This window comes from Dama dama, chromosome 19, assembly GCF_033118175.1.
Source record: "Dama dama isolate Ldn47 chromosome 19, ASM3311817v1, whole genome shotgun sequence".
Lineage (NCBI taxonomy): Eukaryota > Metazoa > Chordata > Mammalia > Artiodactyla > Cervidae > Dama > Dama dama.
In genome coordinates, this window is record NC_083699.1 from 9,261,978 (window position 1) to 9,285,593 (window position 23,616).

Sequence of the window (23,616 nt, forward strand, 5' to 3'; positions counted from 1 at the left end):
TGGAAGTTCATGGTTCACGTATTGCTGAAGCCTGACTTGGAGAATTTTGAGCATTCCTTTACTAGCGTGGGAGATGAGTGCAATTGTGCGGTAGTTTGAGCATTCTTTGGGATTGCCTTTTTTTGGGATTGGAATGAAAACTGACCTTTTCCAGTCCTGTGGCCACTGCTGAGTTTTCCAAATTTGCTGGCATATTGAGTGCAGCACTTTCACAGCATCATCTTTCAGGATTTGAAATAGTTGAACTGGAATTCCATCACCTCCACTAGCTTTGTTCGTAGTGATGCTTTCTAAGGCCCATCTGACTTCACATTCCAGGATGTCTGGCTCCTAGGTGAGTGATCACACCATCGTGATTATCTAGGTTGTGAAGATCTTTTTTTCTACAGTTCTTATGTGTATTCTTGCCACCTCTTCTTAGTATCTTCTGCTTCTGTTAGATCCATACCATTTCTGTCCTTTTACCAATGTGGTTAGTCAGGTAAAAACTGCTGCATCCCTATGTCCCTTGTTCTCCTTCCTTTTTATAGCAGAATACATGTGTTTTGTCTGGACACACAGCTACTGAGATTAAAACCACATTTTCCAGCCAGGGGTGGACGTGTGACTGTTTCAGCAAATAGAATATGAACAGAAGTGATACATTCAACTTTTGCACCATGTAGTTTAGGAAGGAGATTGCTTGCACTCCATGCAGACTCAAACATACAGATGTGGTGCTCATGAGCTTACTTCCACATGGGTTGGAAAAGTAGCAAGATTAATAGGGTCTGGGCCCTGTGCAGCCTCACTGTGGGCCTATTCTAGACTAATAACAGAAAAATCAACTCCTGCTTGTTTCAATCAGAGTATTTTGGGGTGAAGGAGGGGACTCTTCATTACAGCAGTTTAGTCTATGTGCAGTCACATGCAAAGAGTCATTATAAAGTCATCTGTCTCTGGAAGGAAAACATATAGGTTTGAATATCTATATCTTAATGACCAGAGAAACTATATGATACAACCTCAGGGACTGTGTAATCAATGTGAAAATAATACCTATTGAGAAAATAAAGATTGTGGGCTTAAACTTTAGATAAATTATGTTACACACTGCACAACAGTCTGGAAGTCTGCATTTGATATGATGAAATAATTATTCAATATATTAGAGAAATTGTCTGATTTCATCTAAAGCTACTGCTTTATGTTAATTCCCAGGCCATCAGAGTCAAATTAATAACTAACATTTAAAAGACAGTTGGATGTGTTTAGGTAATTAATATAAGTTATTGTAACAAACAGTCACAAACCTGTAGAGCACAAAGTTCTTCACATGAAATCCTCCAGAGTGGGACGGTTTTACTGGTGACCGTTGTCTTACGCATGACCGTTACCGGGCTCCTTTCAGAGTTTTTACCATCATCTTGGAATTCTTTGCTTCTTATCCCCATGTGGATAGTGGGTTGGAGGTTGGGGATGTAAGAGAGGGACTGAGCAGGACACAAAAAACACACTATCACACAGACCTAGAAGTGACAGCCAAAATTTTCACTCATATTTTATTGCAGAGCTAGTCAAATGCAAGACTGGGAAATGTAGGGAGCTCATCAGTATTTGGACTTCACAGTCGGCACAGTGATAAAGAATCTGCCTGCAATTCAGGAGGTGCAAGAGATGCAGGTCTGATCCCTGGGTTGGGAAGATTGTCTGGAGAAGGAAATGGCCACCCACTCCAGTATTCTTGCCTGGAAAATCCCATGGACAGGGGGACCTGGTGGGCCACAGTGCATGAGGCTGCAAAGAGTCAGACACGACTGAGCACGATGCACACAAGAATATTTGTGACTATTTTTGCTCTCTTCCGCAGCAGCCATTCTGACTGTTCTGGAAAGCAACAACTCTAAACATACTGGATATCATCTCTTGTCCCCTTAAACACTCCATCTCCTGCAGCTCTGGGAAGTATGCCCTGAGATGCAGTCTATAACAGTCTATAACAGCCTTAGGAAGGATTCGGAATAGCCCCCATTCTACAACACTGGTCCTAATCTTATAGGAGCTGAGAGACTGAAATTTATTTTCACAGTCTTTCTTTTGAAAACCTTGATGAAATGCTGAATTACATCTTATTGTTTCCATTAAGTCACCTAGTCATGTCTGACTGTGAAACCCCAGGGACAGCAGCATGCCAGGCTTCCCTGTCCCTCACCATCTCCTGGAGTTTGCCCACATTCATGGCCATTGAATCAGTGATGCCATCCAACCATCTCATCCTCTGTTGCACTCTTCTTCTGCCTTCAGTCTTTCCCAGCATCAGGGTCTTTTCCAATAAGTTGGCTCTTCACATCAGGTGGCCAAAGTATTGGAGCTTCAGCCTCATCAGTCCTTCCAATGAGTATTCAGGGTTGGTATCCTTTATGATTGATTGATTTGATCTTCTTACTATCCAAGGGGTTCTCAAGAGTCTTCTTCAGCACCACAGTTTGAAAGCATCAATGCTTTTTTCTTTTTATTTTGAGGATTACTTTTATTTTTTTAATTTTTAATTGATGATTGGTTTACAATATTGGTTTGATTTCTGTCATACATCAGTGTGAATTAACCATAGGTGTACATACGTCCCCTACCAAAAGCATCAATTCTTAACTTAGTTCCAACTTAAATTTTTTTTGGGGGGCGGGGGGGGAGCGCCGCACAAGTTCTTAGTTGCTGAACACAGGATCATTGATCTTCATTGCAGGACATGGTACTTTAGTTGTAGCAAATGTTTGCCCTTAGTTACAGCATGTAGGATCTAGTTCTCTGATCAGAGATGGAACCTGGACCCCCACATTGGGAGAGCAGAGTCTTAGCCCCTGGACCACCAGGGAAGTCTCCCAACTTAGAATATAATTGACCTTTTCATGTTATACCCATAAACTGTTGTGGACAATGATGCACCACTTTTAAAAACAAACAAAAATAAAATGCTGTGTCAGGAGACAAAAGACTCGCGGGGTCAACCAAGCTGTGTCCCTAACTGGTTCTGTGGATTTGGGAGAATCCCAGAATCTTATCTGGGTTCTTTCTTCATCTGTGAGAAAATAAGCAAGTAAACCGTTAAAGGCTGGAGAGAAAGGAATTGAAATAAATGATGTCTGTGGCATCTGTCACATCTAGTATCCCATGGATAGCTAATTTCGTTTTTAATTTTTATACAATTTTTAAAGATTTCTTTCCATTTACAGTTATTACAAAATATTGGTTATGTTCCTCATTGACGACACATCCTTGACCCTATTTTACACCCGGCAGTATCCACCTCCCACTCCACCACCCCTGTGTTGCCCCCTCCAGTTCCTCCCCCACTGAAAGTGAAAGTAAAGTCACTCGGTCACGTCCAGCTCTTGGCGACCCCATGGACTGTAGCCCACCAGGCTCCTCCGTCCGTGGGATTTTCCAGGCAAGAGTACTGGAGTGGGCTGCCATTTCCTTCTCCAGGGCCTCCCTGACTGGTAACCACTATTTTGTTCTCTGTATCTGTGAGTCTGCTTCTTTGTGTTATGTTCACTAGTTTGTTGTATTTTTTAGATTACACATATAAGTGATATCATAAGTATTTATCTTTCTCTGATTTATTTCACTGAGCATAATGCCCTCCAAGTCCATCCACATTCCTGTAAATGGCAAAACTGTATTCTTTTCTGTGGCTGGATAGCATTTATTGTATATAAATACCACATCTTTATCTGTTCATCTGTTGATGGGTATTTTGGTTGCTTTCATGTCTTGCTTCTTGTAAATAGTGCTACCATGAACACTAGTGTGCATATATCTATTCAAATTATGATTTTCTCCAGATATATGTCCAGGAGTGGGACTATGGATAATAGGGCAACTATTTTTACTTTTTGAAGGACCCTCCTTACTGTTCTCCATAGTAGCTATACCAATTTATATTCCCACTAACAGTGTAGGAAGATTCCCTTTTCTCCACACTCTTTTCAGCATTTATTGTTTGTAAACTTTTTGATGATGGCCATTCTGACCAATATGAAGTGATACCTCACTGAAGCTTTGATTTGCATTTCTCTAATACTGAACGATGTTGAACATCTTTTTATGTGTTTTTTGGCCATTGGTATGTCTTTTTGGAGAAATGTCTATTTAGATCTTCTGCCTGCTTTCTGATTGGGTTGTTTGTTTTTTTTATTTTGAGCTGCATGAGCAGTTTGTATATTTTGAAGATTTATCCCTTGTTGGCCATTTTATTTGCAAATATATTCTCCCATTCTGTGGGTTGTCTTTTTGTTTTGTTTATGATTTCCCTTAATGTGCAAAAGTTTTTAATTAGGTCCCATTTGTTTATTTTTGTTTTTATTTTTGTTACTATAAGAGGTGTATCCAAAAAGATATTAGTGTGATTTAAGTCAAAGAGTGTTCTGCCTATGTTTTCCTCTAGGAGTTTTATAGTAGTTGGCTTTAAATTTTGAGTTTATGTTTGTATGTGGTATTTGAGAATGTTCTAATTTCATTCTTTTACAGGTAGCTGTCAGTTTTTCCAGCACCACTTATTGAAGAGATTGTCTTTTCTCCATTGAATTTTCTTGCCTCCTCTGTTGCAGATTAATTGACCATAGGTATTTGGGTTTATTTCCAGGCTTTCTATCTTGTTCTCCTGATGTGTAAATCTGTCTCCGTGCCAGTATCGTACTGTATACTGTAGAGTACACTATCATACTCTATATTCTGAAGTCAAGGAGCATGATTCCTCAGGCTCTCTTCTTCTTTCCTGGGATTGTTTTGACTATTCAGGGTCTTTTATGTTTCCATGCAAAATTTAAAATTATTTGTTCCAGTTCTGTGAAAAATTGGTTATTTGATATGAAATTGTATTAAATCTTGACGTGGAACAACAGACTGATTCCAAATCGGGAAAGGAGTACATCAAGGCTGTATATTGTCACCCTGCTTATTTAACTTATATGCAGAGTACATCATGAGAAATGCTGGGCTGGAGGAAGCACAAGCTGGAATCAAGATTGCTGGGAGAAATATCAATAACCTCAGATACACAGATGACACCACCCTTATGGCAGAAAGCAAAGAACTAAAGAGCCTCTTGATGAAAGTGAAAGAGGAGAGTGAAAAGGTTGGCTTAAAACTAAACATTCAGAAAACTAAGATCATGGCATCTGGTCCCATCACTCGTGGCAAATAAATGGGGAAACAGTGGAAACAGTTAGAGACTTTATTTTGGGGGACTCCTAAATCACTGCAGATAGTGACTCCAGCCATGAAATTAAAAGATGCTTGCTCCTTGGAAGAAAAGCTATAACCAATCTAGACAGCATGTTAAAAAGCAGAGACATCACTTTACCATCAAAGGTCTCTCTAGTCAATCTGTGATTTTTCCAGTAGTCATGTACGGATGTGAGAGTTGGACTCTAAAGAAAGCTGATCACTGAAGCATTGATGCTTTTGAACTGTGGTGTTGGAGAAGACTCTTGAGAGTCCCTTGGACTGCAAGGAGATCCAACCAGTCCATCCTAAAGGAAATCAGTCCTGAATATTCGTTGGCAGGACTGATGCTGAAGCTGAAGCTCCAATACTTTGGCCACCTGATGGGAAAAACTGACTCATTTGAAAAGACCCTGATGCTGGGATAGATTGAAGCCAGGAGGAGAAGGGGATTACAGAGGATGAGATGGTTGGATGGCATCACTGACTCAATGGTCGTGAGTTTGAGGAAGCTCCAGGAGATGATGATGGACAGGAAACCCTGGCATGCTGCAGTCCATGGGGTCACAAAGAGTCAGACACAACTGAGCGACTGAACTGTATTAAATCTGTAGCTTGCCTTCAGTAGTATAGTCATTTTGACAATAGTTATTCTTCCAATCCAAGTACCCCGGGTAGATTTCCATCTGTTTGTGTCATCTTTGATTTCTTTCATCAGCATCTTACAGTTGAAGTACACATTCTATGCTCCTTAGGCAGGTTTATTCCTAGCTTTTTTATTCTTTTTAGTGTAGTGGTAAGTGGGATTGTTTTACTTAATTTCCCTTTCTGATCTTTTATTAGTATATAAAAATGCAACAGTTTTCTGTATATTAATTTTATATCCTATGGCTTTAATGAATCCTTTGATGAGCTCTAGTAATTTTCTGGTAGCATCTTTAGGATTTTCTATGCATAGTATTGTGTCATCTGCAAATAGTAACAGTGTTACTTCTTTTTTTTCCAATTTGAAACTCTTTTATATCTTTTTCTTCTCTAATTTTGTGGATAGGACTTCCAAAACTATTTTGAATAAAAATGGTGAGAGTGGACATCCTTGTCTTGTTCCTGATCTCAGAGGAAATGCTTTTAGTTTCTCACCATTGAATATGATGTTAGCTGTGGGTTTGGCATATATGCCCTTATTATGTTAAGGTAGATTCTCTCTATGTGCACTTTCTGGAGGGTTTTTTTTTTTATCATAAATGGATGTTGAATTTTATTAAAAGCTTTTTCTGCAACTACTGATATGATCATATGGTTTTTATTCTTCAATTTATTAACATGGTATATCACACTGATTGATCTGCAGATATTGAAAAATCCTTGCATCCCTGGGAGAAATACCACTTGATCATGGTATATGATTTTTTAATGTATTGTTGGATTTGGCTTGCTACTATTCTATTGAGAATTATTGTGTCTATGCTCATCAGTAATACTGACCTGAATTTTCTTACATTGTGGTATCTTTGGTTCTGGTATCAAGGTGATGGTGGCCTCATAGAATGATTTTGGAAGTGTTCCTTTCCTCTTCAATTTTTTGGAATAGTTTCAGAAAGATTGATGTTAACTCTTCTCTGAGTGTGTGATAGAATTCTCCTATGAGGCCATCTGTCCTGGACTTTTGTTTTTAATTATAGTTTCAATTTCAGTACTTGTAATTGGTCTGCTCATATTTTCTGTTTCTTCCTGGTTCAATCTTGGGAGATTGTACCTTTCTAGGAATTTGTCCATTTCTACTAGGTTGTCCATTTTATTGCCATGTAGTTACCTATAGTAGTCTCTTATGGTCCTTTGTGTTTCTGTGGAGGAGTTGCTTGTAACTTCTCCTTTTTCATTTCTAATTTTTTGACTTGGGCTCTCTCCCTTTTTTACTTGATGAGTCTAGCTAAAGGTTTATCACTTTTGTTTATCTTTTCAAAGAACCCGCTTTTAGTTTCATTCATCTTTTCTACCGTTTTCTTAATCTCTAATACATTTATTTCTGCTCAGATCTTTACGATTTTTTCCTTCTACCAACTTTGGGTTTTGTTTGTTCTTATTTCCCTTGTTGCTTTAAGTGTAAGGTTAGGTTGTTTGAGATTTTTCTTGTTTCCTGAGATAAGCTTGTATCATTATAAACTTCCCCCTTTGAACTGCTTTTGCTGCATCCCAGAGATTTTGGAATATTGTGTTTTCATTTGTCTGCAGATATTTTTTTATTTCCTCTTTCATTTCTTCAGTGATCTATTGCTTGTTTTGTTGTGTGTTGTTCAGCCTCCATGTGTTTATGAGTTTTGTATTTTTTTCCCTTAAAGTTGATTTCTAATCTCACAGCATTGTGGCTAGAAAAGATGCTTGATATAACTTTAATTTTCTAAAACTTACTGAGTCTTGCTTTGTGGCCTATTATGTAATGTATTAGGCTTCTCTGGTGGCTCAGCAGTAAAGAATCTGCCTGCAATGAAGGAGTTGCAGGCAGCGTGATTTCAATCCCTGGATTGGGAAGATTCCCTGGAGGAGGGCATGGCAACTCACTCCAGCATTCTTGCCCAGAGAATCCCTTGGACAAAGGAGCCTGGCAGGCTACAGTCCATAGGTTTGCAAAGAGTCGGATACTACTGAAGCAACTTATCACACACACATGTAGTGTATCCTAGAGAATGTCCCATGTGCACTTGAAAACAATGTGTATTATGCTGCTTTCAGACATGGATCACTAATTTTAAATTTAATGTCTGCCCTAGAAACTAAGGCGTTTAATAGCTTTCTAGACCTTGGGTATTTTAACTTTTTGCTTCATCCTACTTCATACCAAACGTATTGAAATGTACTCAGATTTTACATGAAATATAAATTATATGTATCTGTACATGTGCTTCATATTTTTGAGTCAATAACATTTTTAGTTTTAAAATATTTCTTTTTCCTTAATACTACAGGCATGTAGGTCTTAACGATACATAGAGCCTCCAAAGAACTATTCTTCAGATTCTCACAAAATGCATTTCAGTTTGACTTGATGGGTCCCAGCATGGAGAGCTGCTCCAAAATGGAGCATATATTAAAATACTCTATTCTTAAGAAATAATAGCCACACAAGTCACTACATTCACTAGGAAAATCAAAGGAACTGGAATAAGTAAGGATTGGCAGAAAAGGTAGCCCACCAAAGTGAAAAGACTCAGAGCTATTCAAGCAATGTGGGTCAGCAGTTTGATGGCTCCTATATGGTCTCAGAATATGACTGCGGGAAGAAGTTAGCTGTATTTTAAATGTCTAAGATTTGAAAGGGAATTTTTTGTGAAACATTACAGCAGTTGAGGTACAAAAAAATGAGAAGTAGTCACCTTAAAAATTGCAAGGGTTATCAGACTAATTGGGCTATAATCCAAAGAACTTCAGTGGGTTGAACCCTTCCTACAAAAGTTTAGGCAGTTAGCTCAATCAGTATTTTGTGCAACTTCCATGAGTCTGAAGAATTATTGCTAAAGGCTAGATCTGCTCTTTAACCTAGAAGGGCAATCCAGCTAAAGATGCTACATAGGGATTTTTTGGAAAGAACAAGACCTTTTCAAAAGAACTTTCTGCCCAGGGATCTTCAATCCCTGAACAGAGGTCAGGAAATTGCGTGGCCTATAAACCCAGACTCAGCTCAGCCAGAAGAGTACCCCATTATACTGCTCATTTACTAGGATTCCAGCTCTTCCTTGATAAAGTCATCGAGTCAATGAGACAGTCTGAGCTGGTGAAGACTTTGTCAACCCAAGAAATTCTTAATAACACCAAGTCAAAATAAAACATTTTGATCACACAGACTTTCAAAATGTTTGTTACCACAGGTTGACCTGGTGACCAATAAGCATATTTGTCACTTGAGTCTGCAGAAGGAAGACAGGAAACGCTTCTTTCTTGAAACTAATAAAACTGAATATTTATGCAATAAATGTCTGCAAGATACCAACTTTAATAAGAAAGATAGAACTAACATAATAATCCCTTTGTTGGAATGCCTATGGCTTATGGATCATGTAGAACAAATTAAGAATTACTTTGCATTCCTAGACTTTATCATTATGAAATAACTATTTTTTAATCCAAAATTGCAAATAAAATTATGTAAAACCAGTAGTAAAAAAATTAGTGAAAGATATTTTAAAATTATGGTTCATTTTGAAATCAACTAGATTTGGCAGGTATCTAACTAATTACAAATCTATTTTGTAACTTGAAATTAGGCCAAGCCATTAAGATAGCCTGTTCAAAACAGGCCAGGCTAGTAAAAGTGGAACACAAAAATTAGGATGAACTCAAAATGAGCAGAGCAGCTGCCTAACACCTGGCAGTTAATGAAAATCAAAGTTAAATTGTAAGAATAGCTAATGAAATGATTGAAATATACATAGTAATAGACCTTGTCAAGGCAAGCATCTATAGAAAAAGAAGGAATACTGCAATGAGGAGGAAAGGATTCAAGTTTTCCAAGGTAATGGGTTCTAGTTGAAACAATCCAAGCTCAAATCACAAAGGATCTCAGACCAACCAATAATTTAATTTTGATCAAAATAAGGAAAATATAGAAGCATGTCTCATGTAGAAATACATAGAAATTGACAGTTATAAAATTAAAATGATCTCATTGCTGTCTCTTAACAACTCCAAAAGGAAAGAGAATAGGGCTAGAAGTAAGAAAAACTGTTATGAAGGAGGCTGTGACCTTGAGCAAATGACTTAATGTCTGCGTGCTTAAATTTCACTTTCAAGCTGGGGCACTTAGACTAAGTGATATCTTAAGTCTGTTCCAGCTTTAATACTGTATTTCATCAAAGCACTTATTGAAGTGTTTAAACAGGGTTACAATAAGAATAAGGATGTGATAGGAATCCCATGCTCTCTTCATTTCTTATCATTGAATTAGGCCCATAGTGCCTAGATTCAAGGTTCTCTACTAACTTCCTTAATAAGACATTGTTTCCAGTGTTTAATGGATAACATTCATGATATCATGCAAAGTAACCTATAAAGTTTTCAGTGTGCTGTTTTGAAGTTTATTGTTTCTTAATTTATTTTTATCTATTTTTGCCTGCCCAGGGTCTTCATTGCTGCATGTGGGCTTTCTCTTATTGTGGTGCACAGGTTCCTCATTGCAGTGGTATCTCTTATTCCTGAGCATGGGTTCTAGAGCACAAGGGCTCAGTAGTTGTGGCAAAGGGGCTTAGTCACCCTGAGGCATAAGGGATTCTCCCAGACCAGGGTTCAAACTCATGTTCTCTGCATTGGCAAGCAGATTCCCAACCACTGGACCATGAGGAAAGTCCCTAAAGTATATTTTTAATAGTACAGTCATAAGAAAACTATTGAGCCTTACCTTTCCACGATAAGGAGCAGTGTCTATGGTTTTTCCTCTTCCATCAGTACTAGTTCTAAGATATAAGTGAAGTGAGTCCTTAGAGCCTTATCCTTATCACCCATAACTTTGTTGTTGTTTAGTCGCTCAGTCGTGTCTGACTTTTTGCAATCCCGTGGGACTGCAGCATACCAGGCTTCCCTATCCTTTACTATCTCCCAGAGTTTACTCAAACTCATGTCCATTGAGTCAGTAATGCCATCCAATCATCTCATCCTCTCTTGCCCCCTTCTCCTCCTACCCTCAGTCTTTTCCAGCATCAGGGTCTTTTCCAATGAGTCATATGTTTGCATCAGGTGGCCAAAGTGTTGGAGCTTCAGCTTCAGCATTAGTCCTTCCAATGAATATTCAGGGTTGATTCCTTTAGGATTGACCAGTTTGATCTCCTTGCAGTCCAAGGGATTCTCAACAGTCTTCTCCAGCACCAAGATTTGAAAGCATCAATTCTTCAGCACTCTGCCTTCTTTATGGTACAGTGGCTCAGCTGGTAAAGAATCTGCCAGCAATGCAGGAGACCTGGGTTCAATCCCTGGGTTGGGAAAATTCCCTGGAGAAGGAAAAGGCTACCCACTCCAATATTCTGGCCTGGAGAATTCCATGGTCTGTATAATCCATGGGGGTGCAAAGAGTTGGACACCACTGAGTGACTTTTCACTTTCAATTTTCACATCCATGCATGACTACTGGAAAAACCACACTTTGAGTACACTTTGAGTAACTGTCTGACCGAATAGAAGGATGTGCACTCATCTTCTCCTGCGAGAACTCCAAAATTACAACTCACTGCTGAACAAGCATTGAAAGGAGAATGTTGGATTCCACCAAAAAATATTCCCCACATCCAAGGGCAAAGGAGAAGCCCCAGCAAGAAGGTAGGAGGGGTGAAATCATGTTTAAAATCAAACCCCATATCCACCAGAAATGCTCAGAGGGCTCAAACAAAACCTTGTGCACACCAGGAGACTCCATAAAGATGGAGCCAGACCTGCCTTTGAGGGTTTGAGTGTCTCCTGCAGAGGTATGGGTCAGGAGTGGGCTGCTGCAAGGGAAGGGGCTCTGGGTACAGCAGACCTGGGTATGGCATAAGCCCTCTTGGAGGAGGTCGCCATTAACCCCACCATAGATTCACCAGAATTTACAAAGAACTGGTGAAACAGACTCTTGGAGGGCACAAACAAAACCTTGTGTGCACCAGGACCCAGGAGAAAGGAGCAGTGACCCCACAAGAGACTGACCCAGACTTGCCCATGAAGGTCCAGGAGTCTCCAGCAGAGGCCTGGGCCGGTGGTGGCCTGGTGTAGTGTCCGTAGCACTGAGGCAGTGCATGCATGGGACCTTTTGAAGGAGGCCCCATTATCTTCATTACCTCCAACATAGTTTGACCTCAGGTCAAACAACAGGAAGGGAACACAGTCCCACCCATCAACAGAAAATTGGATAAAAGATTAACAGAGCAAGGCCCCACCTAACAGAGCAAGACCCAGTTCCCCTTCAGTCAGTCTCTCCCATCAGAAAACTTCCATAAGGCTCCTATCTCTAGCCATCAGAAGGCAGACAGAATGAAAACCACAATCCCGGAAAACTAATCAAACTGATCACATGGACCACAGCCTTGTCTAATTCAATTAAACCATGAGCCATGCTGTATAGAACCACCCAAGATGGACAGGTCATGGTGGAGAGTTCTGATGAAACATGGTCCACTGGAGGAGGGAATGGCAAACCACTCCAGTATTCTTGCTTTGAGAACTCCATGAACAGTATGAAAAAGGCAAAAAGATAGGACACTGAAATATGAACTCCCCAGGTCAGTAGGTGCCCATTATGCTACTGGAGAACAGTGGAGAAATAACTCCAGAAAGAATGAAGAGATGGAGCAAAAGCAAAAACAGCACCCAGGATGACTGGTGATGGAAATAAAGTCTGATGCTGTGAAGAACAATATTGCATAGGAACCTAGAATGTTAGGTCCATTAATCAAGATAAATTGAAAGTGGTCTAATTGGAAATGGCAAGAGTGAACATGGACATTTTAGGAATCGGTGAACTAAAATGGACTGGAATGGCTGAATTTAACTCAGATGACCATTATGTATACTACTGTGGTCAAGAATCCCTTAGAAGAAATGGATTAACCCTCATAGTCAATAAAAGAGTCCTAAATGCAGTACTTGGGTGCAATATCAAAAACAACAGGATGAATTCTGTTCATTTCCAAGGCAAACCATTCAGTATCACAGTAATCCAAGTCTATGCTCCAACCAGTAATGCCAAAAAAGCTGAAGTTGAACAGTTCTATGAAGACCTACAGCACCTTCTAGAACTAACAGCCAAAAAAGATGTCCTTTTCATTATAGGGGACTGGAATGCAAAAGTAGAAAGTCAAAAAATACATGGAGTAACAGGCAAATTTGACCTTGGAGTACAGAATGAAGCAGGTCAAAGGCTAATATAGTTTTGCCAAGAGAATGCACTGGTCATAGCAAACACCAGCTTCCAAAACACAAGAGAAGACTCTACACATGGACATAACCAGATAGTCAACACCAAAATCAGATTGACTATATTCTTTGCAGCCAAAGATGGAGAAGCTTATACAGTCAGTAAAAACAAGACCGGGAACTGACTGTGGCTCAGCTCATGAACTCCCTGTTGCCAAATTCATACTTAAATTGAAGAAAGTAGGGAAAACCATTAGACCATTCAGGTATGACCTAAATCAAATCCCTTACAATTATACAGTGTAAGTGACAAATAGATTCAAGGAATTGGATCTGATAGAGTGCCTGAAGATCTATGGTCGGAAGTTCATGACATTGTACAGGAGGCAGTGATCAAGACCATCCCCAATGAAAAGAAACACAAAAAGGCAAAATGGTTGTCTGAGGAGGCTTTACAGATAGCTAAGAAAACAAGAGAAGCTAAATGCTAAGGAGAAAAGGAAAGATACACCCATTTGGTGAATGCAGAGTTCCAAGGAATAGCAAGGAGAAATAAGAAAGCCTTCATCAGTGATCAATGCAAAGAAATAGAGGAAAGCAATAGAACGGGAGACTAGAGATCTCTTCAAGAAAATTAGAGATACCAAGGGAACATTTCATGCAAAGATGGGCTCAATAAAGGACAGAAATGGTATGGACCTAACAGAAGCAGAAGATATTAAGAAGAGGTGGCAAGAATACACAGAAGAACTATACAAAAAAGATCTTCCTGGCCCAGATAACCACAGTGGTGTGATCACTCACCTAGAGCCAGACATCCTGGAGTGCGAAGTGAAGTGGGCCTTAGGAAACATCACTATGGACAAAGCTAGTGGAGGTGATGGAATTCCAGTTGAGCTATTTCAAATCTTAAAAGATGATGCTGTGAAAGTGCTTCACTCAATATGCCAGCAAATTTGGAAAACTCAGCAGTAGCCACAGGATTGGAAAAGGTCAGTTTTCATTCCAATCCCAAAGAAAGGCAATGCCAAAGAATGTTCAAACTACTGCACAATTGCACTCATCTCACACACTAGCAAAGTAATGCTCAAATCCTCCAAGCAAGGCTTCAACAGTACATGAACCGTGAACTTCCAGATGTTCAAGCTGGATTTAGAAAAGCCAGAGGAACCAGAGATCAAATTGCCAAAATCCACTGGATCATTGAAAAAGTAAGAGATTTTCAGAAAACCATCAACTTCTGTCTTATTGACTACGCCAAAACCTCTGACTGCGTGGATCACAACAAACTGGAAAATTCTTGAAGAGATGGGAATGCCAGACCACCTTACCTGTCTCCTGAGAAATCTGTATGCAGGTCAAGAAGTAACAGTTAGAACTGGACATGGAACAACAGACTGGTTCCAAATCAGGAAAGGAGGACTTCAAGGCTGTATATTGTCATCCTGCTTATTGAATTTATATGCAGAGTACATCATGAGAAACACTGGCTGGATGAAGCACAAGCTGGAATCAAGTTTGCTGGGAGAAATATCAATAACCTCAGATATGCAGATGACACCACCCTTATGACAGAAAGTGAAGAACTAAAGAGCCTCTTGATGAAAGTGAAAGAGGAGAGTGAAAAAGTTGGCTTAAAACTACATTCAGAAAACCAAGATCATGGCATCTCGTCCCATCACTTTATGGGAAATAGATGGTGAAGCAGTGGAAACAGTGAGAGACTTTATTTTGGGGGGCTTCAAAATCACTGCAGATGGTGACTGAAGCCATGAAATTAAAAGACACTTGCTTCTTGGAAGAAAAGCTATGACCAACCTAGACAGCATGTTAAAAAGCAGAGACATTATTTTTCCAACAAGGGTCCATTTAGTCAAAGCTATGGTTTTTCCAGTAGTCATGTATGGATGTGAGAGTTGGACTGTAAAGAAAGCTAATTGCTGAAGAATTGGTGCTTTTGAACTGCAGTATTGGCGAAGACTCTTGAGAGTCCCTTGGACTGCAAGGAGATCCAACCAGTCCATCCTAAAGGAGATCAGGCCTGAATATTCATTGGCAGGACTGATGCTGAAGGTGAACCTCCAATGCTTTGGCCACCTGATGCGAAGAACTGACTCATTGGAAAAGACCCTGATGCTAGGAAAGATTGAAGGTAGGAGGAGATTGGGACGACAGAGGATGAGATGGTTGGATGGCATCACTGACTCGAAAGACATGAGTTTGAGTAAGCTCTGAGAGTTGGTGATGGACAGGGAAGCCTTGCGTGCTGCAGCCCATGGGGTCACAGAGTCAGGCAAGAATTAGTGACTGAACTGAACTGAACAGAGTATATGACCCTTTGTCCACAAAGTGACGTCTCTGCTTTTTAGTATGTTGTCTAGATTTGTCATAGCCTTTTTTTTTCCAAGGAGCAAGCATCTTTTAACTTCACGTCTGCAGTCACCATCTGCAGTGATTTTGGATCCCAAGAAAATTAACTCTGTCATGTTTTCACTTTTTCACTATTTGCCAAAAGTGATGGAACCAGATATCATGTTCTTCATGTTTTGAATATGAGTTTCAAGTCAGCTTTTTCACTTTCTTCTATCACTGTCATCAAGAACCGCTTTAGTTTCTCTTCGCTTTCTGTCCATTAGAGTGGTATCATCTGCATATCTGAGGTTGTTGATGTTTTTCCAAGCAGTCTTGATTCCAGCTTGTGATTCATCCAGCCTGGCATTTCGCATGATGTACTCTGCATGTAAGTTAAATAAGCAAGGTGACAATATACAGCCTTGTCATACTCCTTTCCCAATCTTGAACCAGTCTGTTGTTCCATGTCCGGTTCTAACTATTGCCTCTTGAGTTGCATACAGGTTCCTCAGGACACAAGTAAGATGGTCTGGTATTCCCATCTCTTTAAGAATTTTCCACAGTTTGTTGTGATCCACACAATCAAAAGCTTTAGCATAGTCAGTGAAGCAGAAGTAGATGTTTTTTCTGGAATTCTCTTGCTTTTTCTATGATCCAGTGAATGTTGATGACTTGATTTCTGGTTTTTCTGCCTTTTCTAAATCCAGCTTGTACATCTGGACGTTCTCTGTTCACATAGTACTGAAGCCTAGCTTGAAGGATTTTGAGCAGAACCTTGCTATTATGTTACTTGAGCACAACTTTAATGGCATCTTTTCCTCAGGACCCTCCCTGTGGCCTCACTCACCCTCACATACAGGACTGTGACTGTGCAAATACCTCTTGTCCACAAATAGCCTTCCTCTGGTAGGAAAAGGTAAGCCTTGTCAAAAGCAGACACCAGCACTGATCTGAATGCCTGGCACAGAGAAGGAGCTCAGTGGATACCAGGTTGAATAGCTCACAAGCATTTTAGATGTAACAAACCTGATCTCATCACATCCCCTCAAGACCCTTTTGGCTCTTCCAGTGAATAGTATCCACACCCATATTCATCAGGAGTCTAATGTCATAGGTTAATATGTTCGTGTGACAACCACCCAAGTCAGAGGAAAACATTTTTTTAAAGAAACTGTTGAGACTAAATGCCTAACCCAGGAGTCAGAAAGGAGACAGGAAAAGAGTTCAGAATCATTGCCTTTTTACAATATATATGCAGGCTCATCCTTTAAACACTTATCTTAAAAAATTGCAGTGGGGTGCTATAAATTTTTCACTTATTTTAAGCCAGTAGTATGGGAAATTTTAAGGCTTAAAGCAAAAAGGGAAGGAGAGTGCAAAAGGGATTGGGAGAGAAGGGAAGTTCTATTTTTGAGCTCTGCTAAATTACAGGTACAGTTCTGGTTGCTTTACATAGCATCTCATTTAAGCCTCAAGCTGTTAGATCTTCTGTTTACTGACAAGGAAAAAGAGGCTTGCAGAATTTTGTTTTCTTATACATGGTTACTTGACTGGGAAAATGACAGACCTGGAACTAACATCCAGCTCTTTTTTTTTTTTTTTTTTTTACTATTTCTTTCAGTAAGACCTTTCCATTTGTGTTTGGCTCAGATGTGACATAGTAATCAAAGGCATAACAATAATTGCATTACCATGGCTTGTCAGATATTTTGTCTTTCCCCACCATCCCTTGTACTGTGCCCCTTCAGACCCAGCTTAACACTTGAAAGAGGTTTTTATTTCTTACCAGCTTTGCCTTACAACGATCCTTGAAAGTAATATGCCACTGTTATGAATTGAGTTGTCCTCCAACCTCCCCCAACGCTGCAAAGATGTTAAAGTCCTAACCCACAGTAGCTGTGAATACGACTTTATTTGAAATAGTCTTTGTAGATGATCAAGTTGAGTTCATTATGATGAGCCCTAATCCAATATGACTGGTGTCCTTATAAGAAGGGGAAAGTTGAACACCAAGGCAGACCTGGTAATGGGGAGAAGTTCATGTGAAGATAAAGCAGAGTTCAGGGTGATGTATCGACAAGACAGCGGATATCAATATTTATCAGAAATCCATGAGAAGCTGGGAAAGAGGCCCAGAACAGACTCTCCTGCAGAGCTCTCAGAAGGAGCTATCCCTGCTGACACCTTGATTTTGGACGTCTAGCCTATAGAACCGTAGACAATAAATTTCTTTTTTTTTTTTTTTTTAAGACAATAAATTTCTGTTGCTTAAGGCACTCTGCTCTGGTAGCCCCAGAAAACTGAGAGCCACCATGCAGTGAACACTAATACCTAGGGCAATAAGAAAACAGAGGCAAATTATGTAACACAAAATTATTCAGCAGACTCAAATAAAAATTCAGAAGGCAAAAGTAATCCACTATTCGATCCATGTGTATTCTACTCTGATCAGCACAGTATTCAGAAAATGAGGCCATCAGATGTGACCAAGTATTTTAATTACATTAATTGTTCCCCAAAATAAAAGCTTTTAATATGATAATTTCCATGCCTCCTAGAACTATATTCTCCAAGATTCGTGCACGTGAAATTGACAAGCATGTTTTCAATTCACATAGAAAATTGATATTGCCCCCAAACAGGAAGATATTTATCTACTGAAACCCAGTCATAGCTTTCAGCTCAGTGCAGGAAGTTTGTGATTCTAAAGCTTTAGAGAATGAAGGGTGACAAGCAAGAACAGCCTTTATAGCTACCTTTCTCCAAAATATTTAGGAGTAGTTTCCAACCGTTAAACTCCAACCATACTTTCCTATGCATTCTTGCTTTGCCTAAGAGTACAAAGGGGAAGGAGTGAAATAATAAGAAAAATGAGCTTATGCTTTAGTGGGTTCAGTTCAGTTTGTTGGCCATGAGATTGTTTGTGTGGATCCAGTTCAGTTTGTTGGCAAATATTGAAATACATTTGTGAATTAGTTGGAAAATCACCAAACACAGAGTTAAGGTAATCATGATTCCATTCTGTAGCAACCGAGGTTATTGAACACCGAGAAAAGAAAAGAGACCGTAATAACAGGTTATACAGATGAACACAGTCTGTATTTTTCTGTCTTACTTCTCACTGGCCACCAATCTCCACATTTCTTCCAGTTCTAACCCATAAAAATGCATTATTCAACAAACTATTTACTGGGTAGCTATTTTTTTTAATTAATTCAACAAATATTTGTATTTTGCTTCTATAGTAGACCAGGCACTATCCTGGGATACAGGATCCAGGATCTTAGGATACTGGTAAAACAGAGCAGGCACAGTTTCTGCTTTCATAAAACCTATTCCTTGATCTCATTTGTTGACTTGGGTTTAGTGCAAAAGGAGCACACAGAAATATAATATTCTCACAAGAAGTTTATGGTGTATTACCATGGCCAGCCAACCCAAGATCTCTCAAATAACAACACAATAGACAATGACTAACAAGTGATGTAAACAATTACTGCTGAGTTAAGGAAAATCACTGTCACAGACACTCATTGCTGGTCTAGGGGTTCTGCCTAGAACCCCTCTCTTTCTATGAACTGACCCCATCCCCACTCCATAGCCAGGATTTCAATGTGACCCCGACCCCAGGAACTACACACATCACCTACAATCATCTATAATCTAAAATGGATTATGATAACTGGTATAATTGAGTTGAAACCCAAATAGCAGCTAAGATTTTGCTGTCACTTGAGATGTAAAGAAAATTGACTTTAATCCCCATTTTTGTCTTGTGACTCATAAGTATCTTCAGTCACCAAGTTCTGTTCTGCTGATTGCTTTTTTTTTTTCCCTCTCTGCTTGGGGAGTGTATCTTTATTTCCACTGTTTTGAACCAAATAAACTTCTCCAAAGTAAGATAAAATCCTCACTCTCATAAGGACTTTAAATGTGTGGCATACTTTACTGAAGGCTTTAGGGATATAGATACGAATGTACGTCATCATTTAAACAGAGACCCTTAAATGGAACATTGATGTTCCTAATTTAGTGTTTTAGACTCCTCTGCCCTGTTACTTAGCTGTTTCCTCCAACCTCCACCTGCTCTGTTCAGCTCAGTTCAGTCGCTCAGTCGTGTCCGACTCTTTGTGACCCCATGAATCGCAGCACGCCAGGCCTCCCTGTCCATCACCAAATCCTGGACTTTACTCAAACTCATGTGCATCGAGTTGGTGATGCCATCCAACCATCTCATCCTCTGTCGTCCCCTTCTCCTCCTGCCCCCAATCCCTTCCAGCATCAGGGTCTTTTCAAAGGAGTCAACTGTTCGCATGAGGTGGCCAAAGTATTGGAGCTTCAGCTTCAGCATCAGTCCTTCCAATGAACACCCAGGGCTGATCTCCTTCAGGATGGACTGGTTGGATCTCCTTGCAGTCCAAGGGACTCTCAAGAGTCTTCTCCAACACCACAGTTCAAAAGCATCAATTCTTCGGCACTCAGCTTTCTTTATAGTCCACATCTGTACATGACTACATGAAAAACCGTAGCTTTGACCAGATGGACCCTTGTTGGTCCACCCCCTCTACTCTACTCCCTGCAAACTCCTATTCTTAGGCAAAGCAGTTGGGCCACATACTATATTGCCAGATCTTTGGCTATTCAATTATGTATTGGAGGATGAGCAAGACTTTTTCCTAAACAGAGGCAAATTCTTCCATAAAAAGTCATGTTCCCTGTTAATGAGATTTTTTTAAAGCCCACTACAGACTAATAACCAAGTACTTTGAGGAGACTAAATTGATGTCCAAAGGGGAATTAACCATTGTCCTATTATATCTAACATCCAGGGTAGAGCAGATGGTCAATCAATGTTTATTTAATTAGTTGTTAGATAATTAAATACTGGGGTGTCTGGTTTCTTTAGATGGCTTTGCATACTCAATCATTCAGTCGTATCTGACTCTTTGAGACCCTTTAGACGGTAGCCCTCCAGGCTCTTCTGTCCATGGGATTTCCCAGGCAAGAATACTGAAGTGGGTTGCCATTTCCTCTGCCAGGGGATCTTCCTGACCTAGGGATCACACCCTCATATCCTGCATTGCAGGTGGATTCAGAGAAGCCCCCTTAGATGGCTCTACACTCTGATAAAAATCCTCTGACCTTAAAGGAAAGCCACAAAAGTTCTAATCCCTGAAAAAAGTTATGGCTCTTTTCATCCTAACTTAAGCCTTTAATATTGAGCTCCACTCAAAGTGTTTCTGTAGGAAACTCTGATTGATCTCCCTGATGTCAAGGTTTAGATCAAGGCATGATCCAGCTTTTCTCTGTTCTCATGTTTTCTTTTGTCATCCCTCAGTAATCTGTCTTATCTTTTTTTTTTTTTTTCCTTTTTAGCTCTTATAGTTTTTTTTTAAACTTATATTAAAGTTAAAAATGTGCATAGTTTAAGAAGTCAAATAGTTTAATAGTTTAAGAAGTCAAATAGTCAAAATAAGTCAAAACTTATTATGAAAAACAGCAATCCCCTAGCTTCCCAACCTATTCCCCACTCTCCAGAAGGAGCCATTTCCAGAATGTTTAGCTTTCTAAATAGCACATCTGTACTGCTACTTTTTGATGTTCTTTTCTAACCATTATGTCTTATTCTCCCACTATAGGAAAAGAAAAGCAACTCTTTCACAACCAACCCACCATTGCACACCTATACACTTTCTTTTCCTCTCCCCCTGATATTCTGTGTTTATATAAACTCTTTTTCACAGCTGAATCATGTAGTAAGCTCTGATAACATTTCCTTCTTGCATAGGTTTTGCGTCCATGGAATTAGTTTCTTATTTTTTAAATTTCTTTTGTTTCCTTTTTTTAAAAATTTCTTTTGTTTCGTACATTCCTATCACTCTCTACACCAAAACTTTATACCAGGTGTCCAAATTTGCTCCCTATACCTTGCTGTAGATATTGTTTCTATTTCATCTATTGGAGGGAATTTCTCATGGGGTTTTCCAATAGGTTGCACTCTTTTCTTAGTGTAGAACTTTTGTTCCAGAATCCCTTCTCTTTTACCATGGTGATTTCCCTTCCCGTCTCTTCTTTCTTCCATATCTACCTTGGATGTACATAAAAATCATCTGGGGAAATTTAAAAGGCCCAGACCTCATCCAGACCAATTGCTTCAGAACCTTTGGAGATGGGCCTCCCCTTGTCAGTATTTCTTAAAGCATCCTGGTTGATTCCAGTGGGCAGCTGTGAATGAGAACCACTATTCTATGTGTATCATTCTTTGTTTACTTTCTAATTTTGGTGAAGCTCTGAGAAAGAGTAGTTAAAAGATAAAATTTTAAGATGTTTCTTCCCGGTGATGCTTTCATTCTGCTTTCCATTTGAGTTATTTGTCTAATGTAGAATTCATACTCAGAAATTTTTTTCTCTAAATTTTTGAAGACATTGCTACACTCTCTCTCCATGTTGGTTTTGATAATTCTGAAGGTGTTCTGATTCTTACCCTTTTGTATACAACCTGTATTTTTCCCTCTAGATTTCTATAGGATCTTCCCTCTGTACCCATATTTTTAATTTTTTTTAAATAATTGCCTTGGTGTGGATCTGTCTTCATCTATTTTCTTGCATATTCCTAGAAACTTTTAATCTTGAAACTTGAGTATTATAATTCTGAGAAATTGTCTTAAATTTTTTTTTATTAAAGACTTTATTCTTCTCTGCTTTTCTTCTGCTCTTTTATTCCGGAGTTCATATTTTTCAGGTGTTGGATTTTCTTGACCCATCCTCCACTATTCTTTACTCTACTCTCCAGTTTTTCATTTCTAAGTCTTTTTGGTCTATGTAATGGGCTGAATTGTGTTCCCCCACATTTATAAGTTAACGTCCTATCTGCCAGTATCTAAGAATGTGACTGTATTTGAAGATAAGGTCTTTACAGAAATAATCAAGTTAAAATGAGGTCATTAGGATGGGACCTAATCCAATATGACTGGTGTCCTTATAAGAAGAGGAAGATAGAATACACACACACACAGAGGGAGAATGCAGTGTGAACATGAAGGTGGCCACTAACAAGTTGAAGAGAGATGTCTCAGAAGAAACCAAATCTGCTTATACTTCGATCTTCAACTTGTAGCCTTTAGAACTGAGAAAATAAATTTCTGTTGTTTAAGACACCCAGTCTGTGATGCTTTGTTACGGTAGCCCTAACAAATTAATAGTCTGCCTTTCTCTACCTTATAGTATTAATTTTATACTTTTCTTATATCTGTTATCACTTTTTTTTGTTTCTGAGTTTTTTGTTTTTGACAGGAAAGTAGGATTTATTGGTGGACATGAGTGAGGAGGGGACAGAGCCAAGGCCCCCATCAGTGCAGGGCCCACCATTTGTGCAGGGGCCACGATTAAGGATTTGACACCAGAGCCATCTAAGATGAACTGCTTTTCTGCCATCATATTTTCAAACTTATTCACATTAAACTTAGTAAATCCCCACTTCTTGGAGCTGTGGTCTTCTGGTGGCCAGGAGACTTGAACTTGGCCTTGCAGAGGTCCTCCATCACATGCTCCTTGTTCCGCAGCTTGGTGCAGATGGGCATGATGGCTTGGCCAATGTGGACCCTGGCCACTGTACCCTAGGGCTTTCCAAAAATGCTGCACATACTTGTCTGGAGCCTAGATTTGGGACAGCATGCAATCAGACATGAATGTCCACTGGAAAGTCTTGTTGCCAAGGTCCCATAAGGAAACCGATACAGGCAGTAGGCTGCATACCCCACTGAGGAGGCTGCTGTTTGAGGCCATTGCGTACTGGGCCCCCTAAAGGAAAAGAGCACAGTTGGCTTAGTTAGCTGCAAATATTTCTGAGGTTTTTTTTTTTTTTAATATTCCTTTAATAATAGCATCTTGCTCACATTTCAAGGACATAATATCCTCTCTTATCTCTCTAAGGATATCAATGGTAATTTTCCTTTCTATGTTCTCACATTTATGCATAGTTTTAGTTTCCTTGAGTTGTCTCTTTTCGTGTGTGTTTTTTAGCCTTTATCTTTTTTGTTAAGATTCCTCAGGTATCTAATTATCTGCTCATCTTTTAAGAAAAAGGTAAAAAAACAAAACTGTGAGTGATAGAAAGGTTTGTTGACTGTGGGCTTATACCCTTTGATCTTTAACCCAAGGGTTGAAAACTAGTCGACTTCAGACTGTCTGAAA

General features: G+C 39.4%; 1 non-coding gene across 1 annotated transcript; it reads right to left on the minus strand.

The window, feature by feature from the left end:
* Positions 1-23,126: 23,126 nt before the first annotated feature.
* On the minus strand, positions 23,127-23,261 carry LOC133074298 (small nucleolar RNA SNORA70). Its single transcript, XR_009697144.1, has one exon. It is a non-coding gene; the product is annotated as a small nucleolar RNA SNORA70 (small nucleolar RNA).
* Between the last annotated feature and the right edge of the window lie 355 nt (positions 23,262-23,616).